General features: G+C 43.1%; 1 long non-coding RNA gene across 1 annotated transcript; it reads right to left on the bottom strand.

Moving 5' to 3' along the window:
• Positions 1–4335: 4335 nt before the first annotated feature.
• On the bottom strand, positions 4336–17161 carry LOC109269901 (uncharacterized). Its single transcript, XR_002081323.2, has 3 exons — positions 16819–17161; positions 8464–8600; positions 4336–7622 (listed from the first exon to the last, which is right to left on the bottom strand). It is a non-coding gene; the product is annotated as an uncharacterized LOC109269901 (long non-coding RNA).
• Positions 17162–19874: the final 2713 nt, after the last annotated feature.

Genomic DNA, 19874 nt, shown 5'->3' with positions numbered 1-19874 from the left:
CAACATACATCAGTACTACATTGTTTTTATTACCAAAAAATATTCCATTGTATGGATATGCCACATTTTATTTACCCGTTCATCAGTTGATGGCCATATGGGTTGTTTCCACTTTTTGGCTATTGTGAATAATGCTGCCATGAACATTTGTCTACAAGTATTTGTGTGGACATATGTTTTCATTTCTCTTGGGTATATCTCTACGAGTGGAATTGCTGGGTCATATGGTAACTCAATGTTTAACCTTTTGAACAACGGCCAAGCTATTTTCAATGTACCATTAACATTTTACTATACTTATTTTATTACATATCTATCCTTCCTTTAATCGATTCCTTTTTTGCATTTCAAAGGAAACTACAAGTCTTAGTCACTCTGAAAACTTCAGCATTCATATCATTAGCAGGATTCAATATTTACTTACACCTTTTCCTTCTGTTGTAAAATTGATGTACAACGCAGTGCACAAATCTTGAGGTATGCGCTGAGACTTGACAAATGCACTTACCTATAATCCAAACCCTTCTCAAGATAGAGAACACTCCCATTTTTCCAGAAGGTTTCCTCATGCCCCTAACAAGCCAATCACGAAAGTCACCCTCTCTGCAGACGCAACCACAGTTCTGATTTTTTTATGCTAGAGATTACATTTGCCTGTTCTAGAATTTCATATGAAATAACTTATACAGGAGCACCTGGGTGACTCAGTCAGTTGAGCATCCGACTTCAGCTCACGTCATGATCTCTCAGTTTGGGGGTTTGAGCCCCGCATCGGGCTCTGCGCTGACAGCTCAGAGCCTGGAGCCAGCTTCAGATTCTGTGTCTCCCGCTCTCTCTGCCCCTCTTCTGCTCGTGCTCTGCCTCTCTGTCTCTCAAGAAAAGAATAAATTTAAAAAATTTTTAAATAACTTATACAAAATGTACTTTGTAAATTAAGGCTTCTTTCACTGAGCCTAATGTTTTAAGCTATCAATAATTTATTCCTTTTAATGACTATGTAGTATTCCACCACGTAGATATACATTGTTTTGTTGATCCATTAACCACTTGATGGACATTTGGTTCACTTCCTGTTACGGCTATTAAGAATAATGCCACTATACGGGGGGCTTGGGTGGCTCAGTCGGTTAAGCATCCAACTCTTGATTTCAGCTCAGGTCATGATCTCACGGTTTGTGAGTTCAACCCCTGCATTGAGCTCCAAGCTGACAGCATGGACCCATCCACTGCTTGTTCTCTCTCTCTCTCTCTCTCTCTCTCACACACACACACACACACACACCCAATAAATAAACTTTGCAAAAAAACAAGAATAAGGCCACCGCGAGCATTTATCTGCAAGTCTTTGTGTGGACATATTCTTTTGTTTCTCTTATTATTGGACTTGCTGGATCATAAGGTACATATGCACTTATGTTTATCAGAATCGGTCAGAACTTTTTCCCACAGCAATCGTACAATTTGATACTCTCACCAAGAGAGCCTGGTTGCTCCACATCACTGTCAACATCTCATGTTCCCAGTGTATATAATTTTATCCATTTTGGTAGCTGTGTAGCTATATCTCATTGTGGTTTTAATTTGCATTTCCATGCTAATGATGTTGAGCACTTTATAATTTGCTCATCGGCCATTTGTATATTTCTTTTGCAAAGGGTATGCAAATATTTTGGCTACTTTTTATTGAATTGTTTGTCTTTCAATTCAATTATAGGGGTTACTTATATACCCTGAATAACAGTCTTTTCTTGAGTATTTACGGACATTTTCTCTTAGTCTATGGTTGGTCTATTCATTTTCCTAATGGTGTCTTTTGCAGAGAAGAATTTTTAACTTTTGACATCTTACTTATCACAATTTTCCTTTTATGCTTATGCTTTCTATGACCTGTTTAAGAAACCTTTGTTTATCGGTGATCATAAAAATAATCTCTTAGATTTAACTTCCAAAAAGTTTTATGGGTTTAGCTTTTATGTTTTGATCTATGATCCATATCAAGTAAATTTTGAGTAAAGGTTGAAGTGGATTAAAAATTTCTCTCTCTCTCTCTCTCTCTCTCTTTTTTAGTGTTTATTTATTATTGACAGAGAGAGAGAGAGAGAGAGACAGAGCATGAGCAGGGGAGGGGCAGAGAGAGAGAGGGAGACACAGAATCTGAAACCGGCTCCAGGATCTGAGCTGTCAGCACAGAGCCTGACACGGGGCTCGACCTCACGGACAGCAAGGTCATGACCTGAGCCGAAGTCGGACGCTCAACCCACTGAGCCACCCAGGCACCCCTGGATTAAGAATTTCTCATAGAAATATCCAATTACTTCCGCACCATTTGTGGAAGACCCCTTTAACATTGTGTTGCTTCGATGCCTTTGTTAAAAAACAGGCAGACCATAAGAGACTCTTAACTATAGAAACAAATTGAGGGTTGCTGGAGGGGAGGGAAGTGGGGCGATGGGCTAAATGGGTGTTGGGCATTAAGGAGGGCACTGTTGGGATGAACCCTTGGTGTTATAAGTAAGTGATGAATCACTAAATTCTACTCCTGAAATTAATACTACACTATATGTTAACTAACTTGAATTTAAATAAAATCTCGGGGAAAAAAAAAAACAGATGACCATATAAGTGTGGTCTATTTCTATACTTTCCATTATATTAATCTATTTGTTAATTCCAATGCCAGCACAACAGGGTTTGATAATTTAGGTCTTCTATGTTTTTTCTGAACATTTTTTTTTTTTTTTTTTTTTTTTAGTTTTTAGGATAGAGGTGTTACACACATATTGGTAATTTTTTCCTATGTATTTTATATTTTGATGCTCTTATAAGAGGAATTGTTTTGGAATTGTATTCTTTTCTAAAAATTTTTAGGGGCACCTGGGTGGCTCAGTCGGTTGAACGACTGACTTCAGCTCAGGTCACGATCTCACGGTTTGTGAGTTCGAGCCCCACATCGGGCTCTGTGCTGACAGCTCAGAACCTGGAGCCTGCTTCAGATTCTGTGTCTCCCTCTCTCTCTGCCTCTCCCCCACTCACACTCTGTCTCTCTCTGTCTCAGAAATAAATAAACATTAAAAAATTTTTTTAAATTTAATGTTTATTTATTTTTGAGAGAGAGAGAGAGAAAGAGAGAAAGAGAAAGAGCACGAGCACAGGAGGGGCAGAGAGAGAAGGAGACGCAGAATCGGAAGCAGGCTGCAGCCTCTGAGCTGTCAGCACAGAGCCCGACACGGGGCTTGAACCCACGAGCTGTGAGATAATGATCTCATTATCTGAGCCGAAGCTGGATGTTTAACCGACTGAGCCACCCAGGCTCCCCTGAATTTTATTTTCTAATTACATAGTTTTGTGTATGACAATGCAATTGATATTCTTAAATGAAACCTTTTATCCTATAACCTTGTAAATTCATTTAATCCCTTTTATAGTAGCTTTTTAAATTTCTTACGATTTTCTTTATAAACAAACATGTCATTTCAAATAGACAGTTTTATTTCTTCCTTTCTGATTTTTATGCTTTTTACATCTTCTCTTATTATTGCAAATGGTTAGGATTTCCAGCACTAAATTGAATAGAAGTAGTGGGAGTGGGAATCCTCACATTTTTTCTGATCTCAGTATTCAATATGATACCATTAAGGATGATGTGATATATACGTTTTATAAATTCCCTTTATAGACGGAAGCTGTCTCTTTGTTTTCTTCAATAGCTGAGAAGCTTTATCATAAATTGGTGCTAGATTTTGTAAAAATGCTTTTGCTGCATGTATTGCAGTGACTATAGGACTTTTCCCTTTCTTCTATTAATACTGTGAATTGTGTGCATTGATGTTTTTAATTGGGGTGAAACTCACTTATCATAAGATTAATCATTTTAGAGTGAACAATTCAGTGACTATAAAACCAACCTTGCATTCCTGGCATAAACCCTTCATGCTCTTGATGACTTATCCTTTTTAGACATTGCATTTGATTTACTACTATTTTGTTAGGGATTTTTGTGTCTATGTTCATGAAGGAAATTGGTCTATAATTGTCTTATAAGGTCTTTATTAGTTTTGGTATAAAGGTTACACTCATCGGGGCGCCTGGGTGGCTCAGTCGGTTAAGCAGCCGACTTCGGCTCAGGTCATGATCTCACGGTCTGTGAGTTCGAGCCCTGCATCGGGCTCTGTGCTGACAGCTCAGAGCCCGGAGCCCATTTCAGATTCTGTGTCTCCCTCTCTCTTTGACCCTCCCCTGTTCATGCTCTGTCTCTCTCTGTCTCAAAAATAAATAAACATTAAAAAAAATTAAAAAAATAAATAAATAAAGGTTACACTCATCTCATAAAATGCATTGGGATGTATGCTCCTCTCTTCTGTGATTTGAAAGATGCTGTGTCATATTGGTATTATTTCTTTCTTAAATATTTGATAGAATTCACCAAAGAAACACTTCTGAAGCAAAGGTTTCTTTGTGATAAGGTCTTACAGAAAGGATTTAATCTTGAAAAGAGGCTATTCACATTTCTATTTACAATTTATAAGCTGTTCACAATTAAGGAAATTAAATTTGGAACACATTTGAGTTACATTCAGTTGGGCAGGATTGCATATTGTGTCTGTATCTGCCAGGCGGATGATACGTGCAAAAAGTGCATAAACTGATCGTGTCTTAATCTTTACAGCAAATATCGATATACATTCTCTAGTTGTTGTCAGTTCCTTGTACATGGTAGGTCAGCAAGAGGGAAGTCCACGGGTCATTAAGAAGAAACCCAAAAGAGATAATCATGGCTCCCTGACCCAACACACAATGAGAAGGGCTGTATCAGTTTTCTATTGCTGCTGTAACAAATTACCCCAAACTTAGTGGCTTAAATGACACAGATTTGTCATCATATAGTTCTGTAGGTTAGAAATCTGATGCGGATCTCACTGGGCTAAAACCAAGACATTGGCAGGATGGTACTTGTTCCCGGAAGCCCTAGGGGAGAATCCATGTCCTTGCATGTCCCTTGTCTCGTGGCCACCTTTCCCCCGTCTTCAAAGCCGGCAACACTGAATCACACTCACCATCCTTCTGTGTACATAACTGTCTCTCTGATCACAACTAGGATAGCTTCTCTGCTTTTAAGGATTAAAATCAATCCTTACACTGAATCCACCTGGATGATGCAAGATAAACTCCCCATCTCAAGTCCTTAACCATAATCACATCCACAGTCTCTCTTTGGTCACATGGGCAACATATTTACAGGTTCTGAGGATTAAGGCATGGACATCTTTGGGGAACCATCATTCTACCTGCCACATGGAAGCTTCTTGCTGGCTCAGGAGGACTTTACTCTATTTGGATGGTGCCACATGCAAAAGTGCTTCTTTGTGTAGCTTTAAGGCTGACAAAACTTGCCGGTCCAGTGAGGAGAACCGTGCACATCTCCTTGCTGCTTTGTCTAGACATCCTCATGCAATGCAGTTTGTATTCTTTACTAACATTAAAGGAACTCATACCCTTTGCCTGTGCCTGTGGACATCTGCTTATCATAATAATCCTTGCAACAACCATGCAAACATTCAACTAGAGAAGAAACAACTTAGAAGTTGGTGGTTTTCTGTGTTGGTAAAAATTTGGAGATCCTACTTGCATATAATGTGGGTGAGTTTATAAATTGGATCTGTTTTTATTTGGAGGACATTACGGAAGTGATTCAGAAATGTGACAATTCTTCAACCCACCTATTTCTTAGGTACCTGCCTTACAGAAAACATTCTCACATTGCACAAAGGCAGGCTCAAAGTTGTTCTCTTCGACATTTGATTTAGTTAAGGCATATACAGAAGAGTTTCTGTAATCATTAAATGAGCAGATGTTAAATACACTCTGGTAGATTCACGCTTGGAAATAGGACACGCTTTAAAAAGATGAAATAGATCGACGTAGACCAAAATGAAAAGACCAAGATATAGCAAAGTAAAAGAGCAAACTACAAAATGAAAGAATATGATTGTGTGTGTGTGTGTGTGTGTGTGTGTATTTAAAGTCATGAAAAGATTTGGAAGGAGACAGGCAGCATTTCAACAATGATTTGTTTTGTAGGCAGAATTGAATATAGAATTTGGTGTAAGGGTTTTGAAGGCAAGCTTTCATTTTTACTTATAATTTATAAGTATTTTTAAGTACGATGGCAAAATATGTTGTTAAATGAAGGATTTTTTAATGACTGAATAAAAGATTACCAAAAAAACCCAAAACAAATCTGTCTTTATTTCCAAGATCTGATGGTTCCGCGGATTCCCCATTTTCTCCCTAACTCATAGAATCCTTAAAAGCTCTGATCAAACTGACCTTCCTCCAGGGATGAGTATTATTACCCTTGTTTTCCAGACAAAACTTTATGGATTACCTTTCCCAATACGCCACAGCTCCTTGATGGCAGAGTTGGAACGAGAAGAGAGATCCCTTTGTTTATTCATAACCATTTCTAGTTATGTCATAGCTTGTAAGCAGCAGAAGCAGGTTTCCGGACACTTTTCCAAACCACGGTATTTTATTTATTTTTTAAATTTATTTATTTATATTCAAGTTAGTTAACATATGGCGTAGTATTGGTTTCAGGAGTCGAACTCAGTGATTCATCACTTATATGTAACAAACACCCAGTGCTTGCTGTATTTTTTATTTTTTATTGTTTTATGTTACTCTCTGCCCTCTATTACCTTTTGCTTGCTGTATTTTAAATGTGGCCTCAACTCTTTAGTCTGAAGCTACGCTCTTTCCTACATACCTCCCGCAGCTCCTCCCAGGAGAGGTGAGTGTGCCTCTCTCTCTTCTGAGTTTAGAGTTAGCCATGTGATTTGCTTTGGCCAATGAGATGTTAGCAGACATGATGCAATCCAGAGTCTGAAATGGGCTTGCTTGGGGTGCTTGGGTGGCTGAATCCATTCAGCTTCTGACTCTTGATTTTGGCTCAGGTCGTGATCTCACGGTTCAGGAGTTCAAGCCCTATATTGGGCTCTACTCTGACAGAGTGGAGCTTGCTTGATTTGCTCTCTCCTTCCCTCCCTACCCCTCCCTCACACTCTCACTCAAAGGAAATAAATAAACTTAAAAAAAAAATTTCGACAGGTGCTGGCTTAACTTGAGCTTCTGCCGTCTCCAAGAACACAGCCTCTCCCAGGTAGCTGCTGTCCTTTCACACTGGGCTCCAGAATAAACACAGGTGGAGCCAACTCGTGGCAGGTGACCATTAGACATACCATGTAAAGAATACCCTCAGCGGTCCTACAGATCCGTGAGCCAAATGAATGCTCAGCTCCAAGAGTAAACTAGCACTCTGTGTGGACGGATTAAAACCCATGTGAGTTCTCATTGCCTTTCTCCTTAGTGATGTATGCAGAAGCCCTAGGCATCCTTTGTCATAGAGTTAAGCATACACACCTGACCCACCCCTGGTAGATGCTGAAGAAGGAAGGACCCTGGTGGGGGGCAGGGGGGTGGGGGTAGAGGAGTTAGAGACCAGCTGCTTCTTCAAGCCAGTGAGGTGAGTTAGCAGATCAGCAATAGTGTCAGTGAGCTATGGAACAGCTGCCGCTCCCTTTCCACCCTCCAGAACTTGCCAAGGGTCTTCTCCGTGGGACGTCCTAACGGGAAACACACAAGAAAGGGAATTCTGGGAAATGTAGGGCAGCCTGACAAGGTGGGCGTGGTGTAAAGCCATCAGAGCCTCTGAGGTTTCCATTTAAAAGATAAGGGGAAAGTGACCCCAGAGGGGTATTAGTGCGACACGACTAATATCTCATAGCTGGTCATGGGTAGAATTGGAACTTGAATCGAGTCTCTCGATTTCTGGCCCCATGGGATCCCCATTCTGCATATCACGGATGAACCCTTCATGTTACTTTTATCTGGGATGGCTGCTCACGAAGCTGGAGAGCGCGATCACGGGGGCAGGGAAGGGTCATTAAAGAGCACGGGGCATTTAGAGGGAGGCCAACGTAGGCAGAATGCGGGAAAGTGAGTGGCTAGGAGCAGCCGGAGGCCCATCAGTCCTTGAGGAATGAAAGATAAACGAAGAGCTCGCCTTTCGGCTTCACCCCTGTGTTTCACTGCTTCATGTGATTGCTTTGATCTGGTAAGTGCTGTGAGGCAGGTGGGCGCGAGAAGGTGAAGTGCAGCAGGAGAGGACCAGCAGAAAGAGGCCGGGCAGGAACTGGCGATCTCCCCAAGAATATGGAAGCGCAAGAGGCCATGATCCAGAGCAGTGGGAAAGATGCGCTGTGTTGTGGCCCCAGCAACAAGAGAGCCGCTGTCAGGCCCATGCAATGGGCCTTGACAAGGGCTTCCTGTGAGCACGGCTAAGGGGAATCTCTGGCAATTTCCCGAGGGCCAGAAAAGAGGACAGGGCCAGGGTGAGAAGGTGGCAGTGGTCCGGGGACAAAATTCCCAACACCAAACTGAGAGGGAGGCAGAAGGGGCTTGTACCGGTGCTTCTAATGGAGGGCGTGAAATACCGCTGTAGGGTAGACCGCATGCTCTTGACAGTGTGGGATCGCCACTTCTCTGGCTGCCACTCTAAAGTTAGCATGGCGCACAGGACACGTCGTGGTCACAAATACCACCTATGAACAAATGTGTATCACAGTCTATTGTATAAAACCGCTTCAAGTTCAAAATTCCAGCTCTGACCCTACTAGTATAACTAGTATAACCCCGGATGGGTGATCCCTCTTGACCTCAGCCTCTTGATCCGGAATATCATTTAACTCATGGGGGAACGATAACAATGTAAGCGGCAGAGGACGCGCGCAGCATCTGGCTCATAATGAGTAAGGTCCCAGAAGTGTGATATTTCCCCACCTTACTGGTTAGAACCCCAAGTTAGGGAACCGTATATAGTCAGAGGACACTTTGACTATATATAGGTGTCAAAGCTGAGGTCTCGAACCAGGGCTTGGGTACACAAAACGCACCAAGGTAGATGTGAATGAAGACCGGAGTTGCCTTTGGGGCTCCCGAGGGTAAGTGTTCCTGTGAATTCCCCATCCCCTCACCCCCAGGCCAGGCTTGCCCCAGAGACTGGAGTAGGTTAGGGAGCGGGCAGGTCTGCAGGATTCTGTGCTCCGGTGCCAGCCAGGCCCAAGGGGAAGTGGCAGCCACCTAAGTGCACGATGATGCAGTGGGGCTCGGAGCAGGGAGCGGCTGAGAGACTGCTGGGTGATTTACAGCCTTTAAATGGCTCTCCCCTTCTGCAAAACTCTTAATTTAATAGACAAACATCTTGGGATAAGGGCTCACTAGAGACAGAACTGATGAGATAAATGCTCGAAGATTAAAGACCTGCCAAGGGGAATACAGAACTTTGTTATGAAAATGGGAAAGAAGTTTCCAGCAGGTAGCCTCCCCATTCGCTCCCCCAAACAGCAAGCATGAGATAAACCACCTAGAAGGGAGGTGGGACATTCATTCAGTGGTGAGAAACAGACTCGTGGTCATCATGCTTGGAAGGGATCTTAGTTGTGGCGTCACCGGGGCATCTCTTCAACCGAGCATTCTGCAGGTGAGGAACCGAGTCCCAAAGGGGTGAGCAGGGTCAGCAAGATGAGTGGTCCACAAGGCTAGTCCTAAGGTGTTTGCGTTTAGGCTTTCATTCTATCATTTGTCCCATAGTAAACGATCAACTCCTAGTTCTGTCCTGCACACTACCGTACCCTTGGGAACCAGCAGAAGGCCAGACGCAGAGCAGGCCCTCCACAAACACTTGAAGAAATGGAGTATTGGTGGGGCTTTCAGGAACATCCACCTGAAAATGTATCACTTTACCCTCAGCAAGGTGCCTACAGTAAGCATCTGGGAGTTAGTTGACTCTTAGGGTCCCCATCTCTTCAGCCTTTGCTTTCCAGTCTGAATACCCCCACCTGCAACGAGCCCATTGCTGGTGTTGGGGAGAACTCTGCCGGTCCTGGTATCCTATCTGTAACACACACATCAGACCCTGGCCTGAATTTTGATGTAAAGGAGCCAAGCTGGCTCAGGTAAAGCAGTGAGATGGAACGTCCTAAGTGGGTCACTTGGGTCGAATATGAGCACAATGGATGTAGAATTGGAGGGTGATCCAAGGCCATGAGTTTGATGTAGACTACAGATAAAAATGATATCAGAATTGGCAGGAATAATAAAACAAAAAAGATTAGGGGAATTGGAATAATTAATGTATAGAAAATCTAGACCAGGCTTTTGAGAGGCATCTGAAGGCTCTAGACCTCGCTCCCACAGGTTTTTGGTTTTTGGGTTTTGGTTTTGGTTTTGATTTGGGGTTTTTTTGGTCTTTAAGCAATGGTACTTTGAGTATTCATTCGACAACTTCCCCCTTGCATTTAACTATGGATCAACTATAGCCAGTGTTTCAAAATGTGTAAGAGTGTAGGAAGAAACCTCTTCAAGTTTGCACGCAGATACTGTGAACCCTGGTAGTGGTGATATACGAAGGTTCAAATCCTGTGTCTACTTTTGACTGTGTGTGTGTGACCTAGAGCAATTTATGTCATCTACCTAAGATTCGGTTTTGTGTTTTGTATAGTGAGGACGACCATCGTATCAACCTTAGTGGGTCGTTGGGAGACTTTATTGAGACTTAGCATGGTGCTAAGTCACTCACAGGGAGTGTTCAGTGAGAGTTAGTATTATTGCACATGTGTGTTGAGGGGATGCTTTATTTTTGTCTGTTACGTCCTCGTGCTCATCAACACATCCTCAGAAGACCATCAGTATTAGCCGCCAGCTAGGACCTACTTCAGGGAAAACGCTTTCTGTGCCTTCTCAGTTGTAGAGGGGTTAGGTTCAGTTTGAATACAGTGCCACTCTTTCTAGCTTTTGACCTCCGTTGAGAAGTTCATTTATCTTTACAATTTTGTGTTCCTTTTCGTCAACCTTTGTGTGGACGACCCTCTTATTTTTTCTGTGTATTTTCTTTGATTTTTTTTCCCCAAAATTAGGTGTGGTAGACCTGTTGCTTGGCTTTCTTTACCCAACAGGTGGTAGGTATTACGTGCTAGATGTATCCCTTCGGCACTTTATAGTACCTTACCTTTCTACGCCAAAGTGAAAAAGAAAAGGAAATAGAAATAACCCAGGCTATAATTATTTCATCTATAAACTTCCTTCTTAATCTCAATTTGCAATACGTCAACTAACAGCAGGAGTACACGGAAGGTTTATTGATTAAAACTCCATGTCATGAAGTTCAGAGAAACAGCCAATAATATACTGAATAATAATCACGATTCAACAACTTCTTGGCAAGTGAAAATATTGGGTCGGCTCTAAAGAGAGAAAATTAAATATGGGCAAAAACGAGTCCAAAACCCCACTCTATAAATACAGAATGAAGAAGACAGGGTTTAGCAAAAAAAAAAAAAATAGGTTCAAAGTGTGAGGTTGTACTTCTATTTAAGCACTGCATGAGTCAACAGTGAACTTTGATTGGAACAAAATATGCTAATGTTATTGTAGGCTGAGCTAAGAGTAGTTTCATGCTCAGTGGGGGAAAGTGACAATAACTCCACCTTACTTAACCTTGGTCCAACCACACCTGCGATCCTGAGTTCAACTTCAGTTTAGGGTCAACGATGACAAACCAGAGTGTGGCCAGAAGAAGGAGGGGAAGAAAAAAATCAGATACACAGAATAATTAGAAGAACTTCAGATTCTTAGTCTAGAGAAGGGACAATTTGGGAGAAGCAACTTGGTAGCTATTGACAAACATTTGAACATGTGTGCAGGAAGATACTGAATATTAGACCAGTACAATAGATGTAAATTGCAAGAAGACACAGACTCGCTCAACCTGAGGAAAACTTCCTAACAATTCAATCTTCTTCCTCAAGCAATTAGCTTCCTTACCTGTTCATCAGCCTTGATCAGTCACACGCACAGAGTAAGCATCAAAACCATCTGTTACGGAGAATGTCAGGTGTCACAGAGGATGTTGAAGAGGGTGTTGGGTGCGATACAAGATGTTGGAAAACAGCATTGTATAAAGTCAAAGTCCATATCCAAGATATTTTATATGCATGATAAATATTTGTTGAATGAGGAGTGAACAGCTAGCTAAACTTCTTTGCATAACATGCAAGATTAATTTTTAAAAAGCAAATTTTCACTAGCATAAAGAGATGGATTTTGAGAGGATTGACTGAAGTTTCAATTGGAAGGGAGGTGGGGAAAGGAAGAGAGTTGCTCACCAAAGTTGAGGACATGAGACGTACCATCAAGCTGGAAAGTAATAATACTGATTATACACTCAAATAGAGCATGAAGAATTTACAAAACTCTCAGCCTCATGATTTGTGATCTAAACCTCACCCACAAAAGTGATATGGGAAGGTGCTATTACCATTACTGGCCCCACTTAACAGATGAGGTAACTAAGGTTCAGACAAGTCAATGGATTGACTGTGGGGGAGAAATAGGCTTAAAATGCCGGAATTTTTAAAGTCCAAATCCTAAAATGTGTTAACCATACCACCTAAATATGGGACTAATCAGCAGAATGGATATAGAAAAGTAGAGCAGGTATGACTTTACAAGGAGTGTAGGCTGCAAATATAAGGAATTTCAGAACTTGTCTTTAATAAAAAATGATAATAATGAAAACGAAGTAGCATTCCAAGCAGGAGAAGCTGAGAAACCATAAGGGGAAAAAAATGAAGGAACTCTGTAAAGAAAGACATTCAAACAGTAGCTGTGCACGTTGGGGAGCGGAGCCGGGAGGTGGGCTGATTTCTGGAGTGTTTGTTCCTTCCTGGACTTGATGTAGCTAAGCACACAATGAGATTGGAAGGAAGGGGAGGAGAGAATGATGCATCCTTTGGGAGCCAGGCATTATTGCTTTGCTGTGGTGAACAGGTAGTTTTGAAAATTACACAGTACAGTGGCAGGTAATTTATTTTTTATAAATTGTGAGTCCTGAGCTGAAATTGAGAGGGGTGGGGGGAAACAGTACCTGAATGATTAGAAAGGAGTCATATGGGCTCGTCTGCATGTGGCCAGGGTGATTAGTATCCAGTGTTACCCGGAGAGGGCAATGTACATCCTGCTCTGAGGAGACAAACGTGTCCTTGGCCAAGAGCTTACGTCGAGATGGTTTATGCCTGAATCCCCAGATGTGGCCAGCCCTTCGCTCTGCTCCCTTAGCACTTCTAAGCCCATTACTGTAACACACATCACAATTTATTATAATTACACCTCTCTTTGCTTGCCTACTCTGCCTCACTGAAAGAACCAGCACTCAGGCTCAGTAGGCTCTGGAGATATAAGGTTGGCGAAGACCAACGCTATGCAGGATTGTTAGTGCTCGAAAAAATGAATCGTGAAAAATGAATCCTTAACGTCATATATGGATACATTGAAGCCCCAAAAAGGGAAATGATGGTCTGGGGAATCAGGCACAAATATTAGGGGCACTGTTTCATAGTACAGTAGGGAGCAACAGAGACCTTTACCCTCTTGGAGCTTACCATCGAGTGGGGAAGACAGATATTAAGTCAATAATACAAATCATCACCCCAGATGTACAAAGTGCTGCAGGGAGAGTTTAGGGTGGTGTGGGAAGGTTTCATATGGGCCTAGAGAGTCAAGTAATTCTTCCTGATGGCATACCATCTGTTAGTGGCAAAGCCAAGGTTAGTTCCTAAATCTACTTATTGTCATGCAGTCATTTCTTCCTTATACTTTTGCAACGATTTAAAAAAAAAATTTGGCTTAGACTAGGGGTTCCTTAGAATTCTGTGACCCCCTAGATCTCTCTGAGGATCTGATGAAAGCTATGAATCATCTGTTAAAAATGTACATAGGGGCGAGAGGCTGGCTCAGTGAGTAGAGCATATGACTCTTGATCTCAGGGTCGTGAGTTCAAGCCCCATGTTGGGCATGGAGCCTACTCAAAATAAATTAAACAAACGAACTAAAAAGAAAGAAGATTTAAAATAAAAATGTACATATATACCAAAATGATACAATTTGGATAGAATTTGGGGGGCTGTCTAGGAATGCTTCTGTTCTGAATTCCTATTCTGGACTCTTTCCTAGGTAAGTTGATATACTCCTAGCTCTCCTTTCTTTGGGGTCATTCCCAACCTGGATCTTCAGTTCAGCTTATCTTCCTTGCAACCCAGATCCCCAGGGCAGCTCTCTGCGGGATATCTCCTTGATCGTTCCACTAGGTTGCTCTACAGTTAGGATGTAGCAAAAACTGTACTTGGTGAACAAATATGTGTGCTGGGATTGAGGTTGACAGTGGCATCGGGGGTCTCAGAGAGCAGATTTATGTTGATCAAAAAATATCAGTTCACGGGCAGAAATGGCTAATAGTCATAAAAATGTGCCTGGTGCTCAGAAAAAAGGCTAAGAAAGAGATGTCAAGTTAAGAAAGATTAGAAGATGAGCAGTAGGTTAAGCTCTGAGTCTGATTGATATTGCCCCATGAGAGTATGGAATGGGAAGAGAAGGGAAAGGAAGAAGGGGAGCGAAAGGGGGAAAGAGAGAAGAGAAGGCAAGGTAAATTGAAGAAAAGAGAGATGGTCAAAGAAGATCCTGGGGAAACACCGGTATTTCACAAAGTGCATAAGGGACAGAAAATCCTTTATTGGGGACCTGAGAATCCTAGGAAGACCTTGTTTCAAGGGGGAGGTAATCAGCACCAAATGGCATAGACTTTGAATAAGAAAAGAAGCTCAAAGTATCCACTGGGATTTGCAAATAAGAGATGGTTGATGCCCTTGGCCAGAAAATAACAGTGAACTCTTGGGAGAGGATGTCTGATTTTATCGGACTGCAGAATTAATAGGAGATAAGAAGTTAGCAACAGTCAAGGGAGAGGACCTCTTCGCGGGACTCGTATTTGAAGGACTGCAGAAAGACGAGACGAGAGAAGAAAGCACAGCATCCAGGTGGGGCAGCTGAGATGTAGTTGTTGGAAAGGAGGACAGGAGTGAAGCAGAGCTGGGCGTCTCAGAAGCGGAGAGCACAACGGATGGAATAAAGTCTTCTAGGAGGTATAAAGAGATTCAAAGATGTGGAGCACAAGGGAAAATTGTAGATAATACAGGATCCTGGAGCAGGAGCGAAGGCAGGGAGCAAGCCTAGATGCAGTTAGGTTTGCAGGTAGGATGGGGACGCAGCGAATTAAAAGGGCTGCAACGAAGATCCTAGTGTTGTCTGAATGGTCGGAAGCCATTGCCCTGTTTCCCCCCTTTCTGTTTATGGCAGCCGGTTTTCTCTGAGGTAGGTCTACCACTGCCTTTTGTGGTGAAGGAATTAGAAGTCACAGGTCTAGTCTTAAATAGCCCTGCAGTCTGTCTGAGACACTGACTCACCACGGACTCACCCTTTTTAGAATACAACCTTTAAGGACACTTTAAACTTTGGACATCAAAAACAAGGGGAAAAAATGTTTCCCTAACGTTATTTGCAAATGTCATTTTAGGGCTGAGGAGCCTGGCTGGGAAACTGTGAACCCTTTTTCACTTGGCTGTGGCCTACTCGGAAGTGTGAAGAATAATAGGCAACCTTCTGGAATCTTCCTGCAGCCCTTGATGGGGCTTGAAGGAGCCTGCATTCGAGGACACTTCCAGTCTCTCATTGGAGCAAAGTGACACTGGGTGTGGCAATCTCCAAAGTCTCTTTCAATCCAAAGAAAAATTCTAACGCTTGAAATCATAAAACGTTACTTGGAACCCAAAGTGTCCATTAAGTGGCACATTTAGCTATGAATCATATTTCACAGGATGAAGAAGGAAAAAAAAAAAGAATGAAGGGACAGAACCCTGGGCAAGGAAAAAAAAAAGTGCATGCAGATGTCCTATCCTGAGTTCATCTTTTCCAAGAAAGTACGGCCTTTTTTCAAAAGCCCTCAACACAGAGATATCCTGCCACGTGTCACTGACTCACAGGGGCAGATCAAAGGGATTCTCACATCTGTTCCTTCAACTTGACCTAAGAAATAAAGAGAGCTGAAGGCAAAAGGAATAAATACACAAAGGATCTGGCAGTGGTATTAGAGAACAAAATGCAGCCGAGAAGACCCACAGAAACCTGCAGACCGGTTTCACATCTGCCATCATTCCAGGGCTGTCTTCCATGGCGCTTCCTTTCCCTGTAGGAAGATCTGCCAGAGGTTCTGGGGGCTGAGTATTAGCTGTCTGAAGATTTAGTTTGAAACCTGCTTGTGCAACATAACAAACTGAATGGTCTTGGGCCACGTGAACCCGAAATTTCCGTCTCGCTCGTTATTCAAATTGGAATAGGGTGTATTTGCCCTCGCCGCATAATGTTACAAGGATGCGGTGTATGAGAGATGAGCTGATATGGGAGCCTAATGCACCTGGATTCAAATTCCACCACCTCTCCCTAATCCATTCGTGGTGATTGTTTCATTTTTCATCTGTTCTCCTTGCCTCTCCGGTATCTCCTCCCCATTTCTCACTCTTTGCTCAGGTTTTGATGTCTACTCCACCAGAAATTCAGTGAGGATGTCCTCCACCACTACCAACCTACTGGGACTTGTGCCTATACACTTGACTTTCCCTTTCATTATTAGAGATTAATTGTTCATATTTTGATCTAAGATCTGTCCACTTCTGCCTCTAGATGCCACCCGAACTTCTCTCCCACCCCCGGTCCAACCTCTGCTTGAGGTGACTACTCTTACAATCTGGAAGCCATCATGATTTCTCAGAATCACGCTGCCCGCCCCCCTCTCTAGAAAATCTTATTGGTTAACGTAAAACCGTGAAACAACGTCTCCCATGGTTCAAAAAGTGCTCTAGACACCAGGCCTACCTGGACATGCTCATTTGCGGTCAAGGGCCACCCCAGGCTTCCAGTTCTTCAGACCAGAACTCTGGGCTCGTCCTTACTCTCCATCCAATTCATCAGCGTATATTCCTGGCTCTCCTTCAAAATATATCCAAGATTCAAACACTTCTCACAACTTCTGACATTCTTGGCTTTGAAGATGGTGGAAAAGGCCACCAACCAGGGAATGAGGGTGGTCTAGTGCAGTATTGTAATTTACAAGAAATACATATTCGGTCATTCAGTTAAACAAATCTATTTCTCCTATATATTTGGTCTTCCTCCACAATTCCTGACTCACAGGTCCCCAGACTCTTGGGATTCCCTGAGAGCCGAGAGCAATGGGCTCACCTTTTGTTATAATAATTGGTCTCTTTTCCTCAGTTCCTAGAATCATTTCAGAGCCATAAAGGTGAAGTGGGTGTCTTGTTATTTATAAGGAGCCCCTTTCCACCATAACTGGGTTTATGTTAATGAGGCGACCTTTGGAAAGCACTTAAGGATGGAGCCTGGCTGCCAGGGGATCAGGCCATGAATATGCAGAGGGTTGGAACTTTCAGTCCCACCCGCTGATTTCCAGGGAGGCCAGAGAGCCTGGAGTTTGAATCAATCACCAATGCCCAATGATGTAATCGATCATGCCTATGTAATGAAGCCTCCATAAAATCCCAGAAGAACAGGCTTCTGGGAGCTTCCCAGTTGGCAAATGCGTGAAGACTTGGAGACAGTGATGCCCCTGTCCTGCATTCCTTGCCCTACACGTGTCTTCCCTCTGGCTGTTCCCGAGTTATATCCTTTTCTAATAAACCAGTGATCTGGTGAGTAAACAGGTTTCCCGAGTTCTGTGAGCCACTCTGGCTAAGTAATCAAACCCAGGGAAGGGGTAGTGGGAACCTCTGATCTACAGCAAGTAGGTCAAAGGCACAGGGAGTAACGTAGGCCTGCAGCTGGTGTCCTAACTTGGAGAGGGTGGCTGGAATCTCCAATCTGTAGCTGATTGGTCAGAAGCACAGGTAACGACCTGGACTTTTGCCTGGTGTCGGAAGTGTGGGGGCAGGCGATCTTGCAGGACTGAGTCCTTAACCTGTGGAATTTGATGCTGTCTTAGGGGAGACTGTCAGAATTGGGTTGGATCGTAGGAGACCCGGCTGGTATCTGGAGAACTGCTTGGTACTGTGTAAACCCCTTCTCCCACCACACATGTTGGAACTGGGTGCAGAACCCAAAAGACTTAATCCCTATAGAAGCTAGAAAGAACAAGGAAACGGATTCTTCACTGGAATCTCTAGAAAGAAATGTAGCCCAACCAATGCCTTGATTTTCGCACAGGGAGACCCATTTCAAACTTTTGATCTCCAGAAGTGTAAGATAATAAATTTGCATTGCTTAAGGCACTAAGTCGGGGGTAATTTGCTAAAACAATGCACACTAACACAAGTACGATTCAACCACAAAGTAGAAGTGATAAGAAGATCTGCCTCTAATATTTGGGGGGGAGGTCAAGGCAAGATTAGAGATCTAGGTTCTTGGCCTGCAGTACATCTCCTTTCTCTTTTTACACTAGCTCTTTCTTACATCAAGAGGGTCCCCATGTGCTTGTGCGCAAAAACCCCAGCCCACAGGTCTATTCCTTCCACGTAAAGGTGCCCTCAGGCAGTTGTTGGACACAGGTAGGTGACCAGCAGTGGAGTCCATTCTCAAGGAGACAGATCCATGGACGAGGCTCTGCTGATAGACTTGGAGCTGTCCATGCCGATCATTCCAGGCTACCAGGTTCCTGGCACAAGGTATTGTCAAAGGAAAAAATCCAAAAGGGCTTCTTAAAGGAAATTAGTCTTTCGTCTGGGATCCATTAGGAATTCTGTTCTCTGTCTTCCCTTTAGATCTTTGGGCATATTCTGCCCTCCTGTCTGGATTATGTCCTCCTGACCCAGGGGACGCAGCTCTAACTTACTATCTCAGTTGGCTTTTGCCATGGAAAAATCACCCCTAAGTTTAGTGACTTAAACCAATTCCTTTGCTCATTATTAAGCCAGTTGTCAGTTTGGGAAGGGCTTAGCTGGATGGTTCTTCTGGTCTTGGCCAGGGTTGATCATGTGACTGGTCTGCTTCTGGGCCAGATTGAAACGCCCTTTGCTGGGATGACTCACCTTTGTCCCAGTGCTCTCCCATTCTCCAGCAGGCTGACCCATTCACTTAGTGGTCACAGGCTTCCAGGAGAAAAAAATGGAAGCTCCCACGGCCTCTTGAAGCCTGGGCTCAAACTAATACACAAAGGAACTTCAAAGTCATGCTGTAAAGATGGGATATGGTGGCTTTAAGAATTGTGGCCATTTTTTTTTTTTTTTTTTTTTTTGTAATCTATCTTATTCACCTCTTGTCGAGAGTTTTCCAGTCCTTCCCACCATCCCAGGTTAGGTTGGTACCAAATATTTGGACCTTTAATATCTATTCTCTTATTTAAAAACTTCACGAGTTAGGCACCTTCGTGATTATTACCCCAGTCGAGAGAGGTGTAGAAGGCAAGGACCAGAAACTTCCTGAGTTCATACAGCCACACCTGGCAGAACTGAGAGTCAGACCTCACGCCATGTGACTGCAAATCAGTTTCTCAATCTTGGTATCACTGACATTTTGGATGAGATGATTCCTTGCTGTGGAGAGCGGTCCTGTGTCCTTCAGGGTATTGAACAGCATCCCTGGCCTCTACCCAAGAGGTCTTAGTAACACAACCTCCAGTTGGGACGACCGGAAGTAACTCCAGACATCGCCAAATGTCCCGGTGGGGGCAAGAACTACCCCCGGTTGAACACCACCACCACCCCCCCCCCCAGATCATGCCTCTTCCCTCCTCACACCAGCAATACTGTCTTTCCCTGAGGGAGGGGGTTGACTCTACTTTAAAGCCAACACTTCGTCTATGCTTTTAGCCTGGGGCGGAGCTAGGACAGAGGTGGAAGCTGGAACCACTTTTCCATTAGGGTCCTCTCAGAGCTCACTCTTCAGCGTTTAGCCTTCCCTCCTTCCAGTTGCTATCAACT

This window comes from Panthera pardus, unplaced genomic scaffold (assembly GCF_024362965.1).
Source record: "Panthera pardus isolate Hobbes unplaced genomic scaffold, ASM2436296v1 HiC_scaffold_20, whole genome shotgun sequence".
NCBI lineage: Eukaryota > Metazoa > Chordata > Mammalia > Carnivora > Felidae > Panthera > Panthera pardus.
The sequence above is the reverse complement of the archived record's forward strand: the minus strand, read 5'-3'. Positions and strand labels throughout refer to the sequence as shown.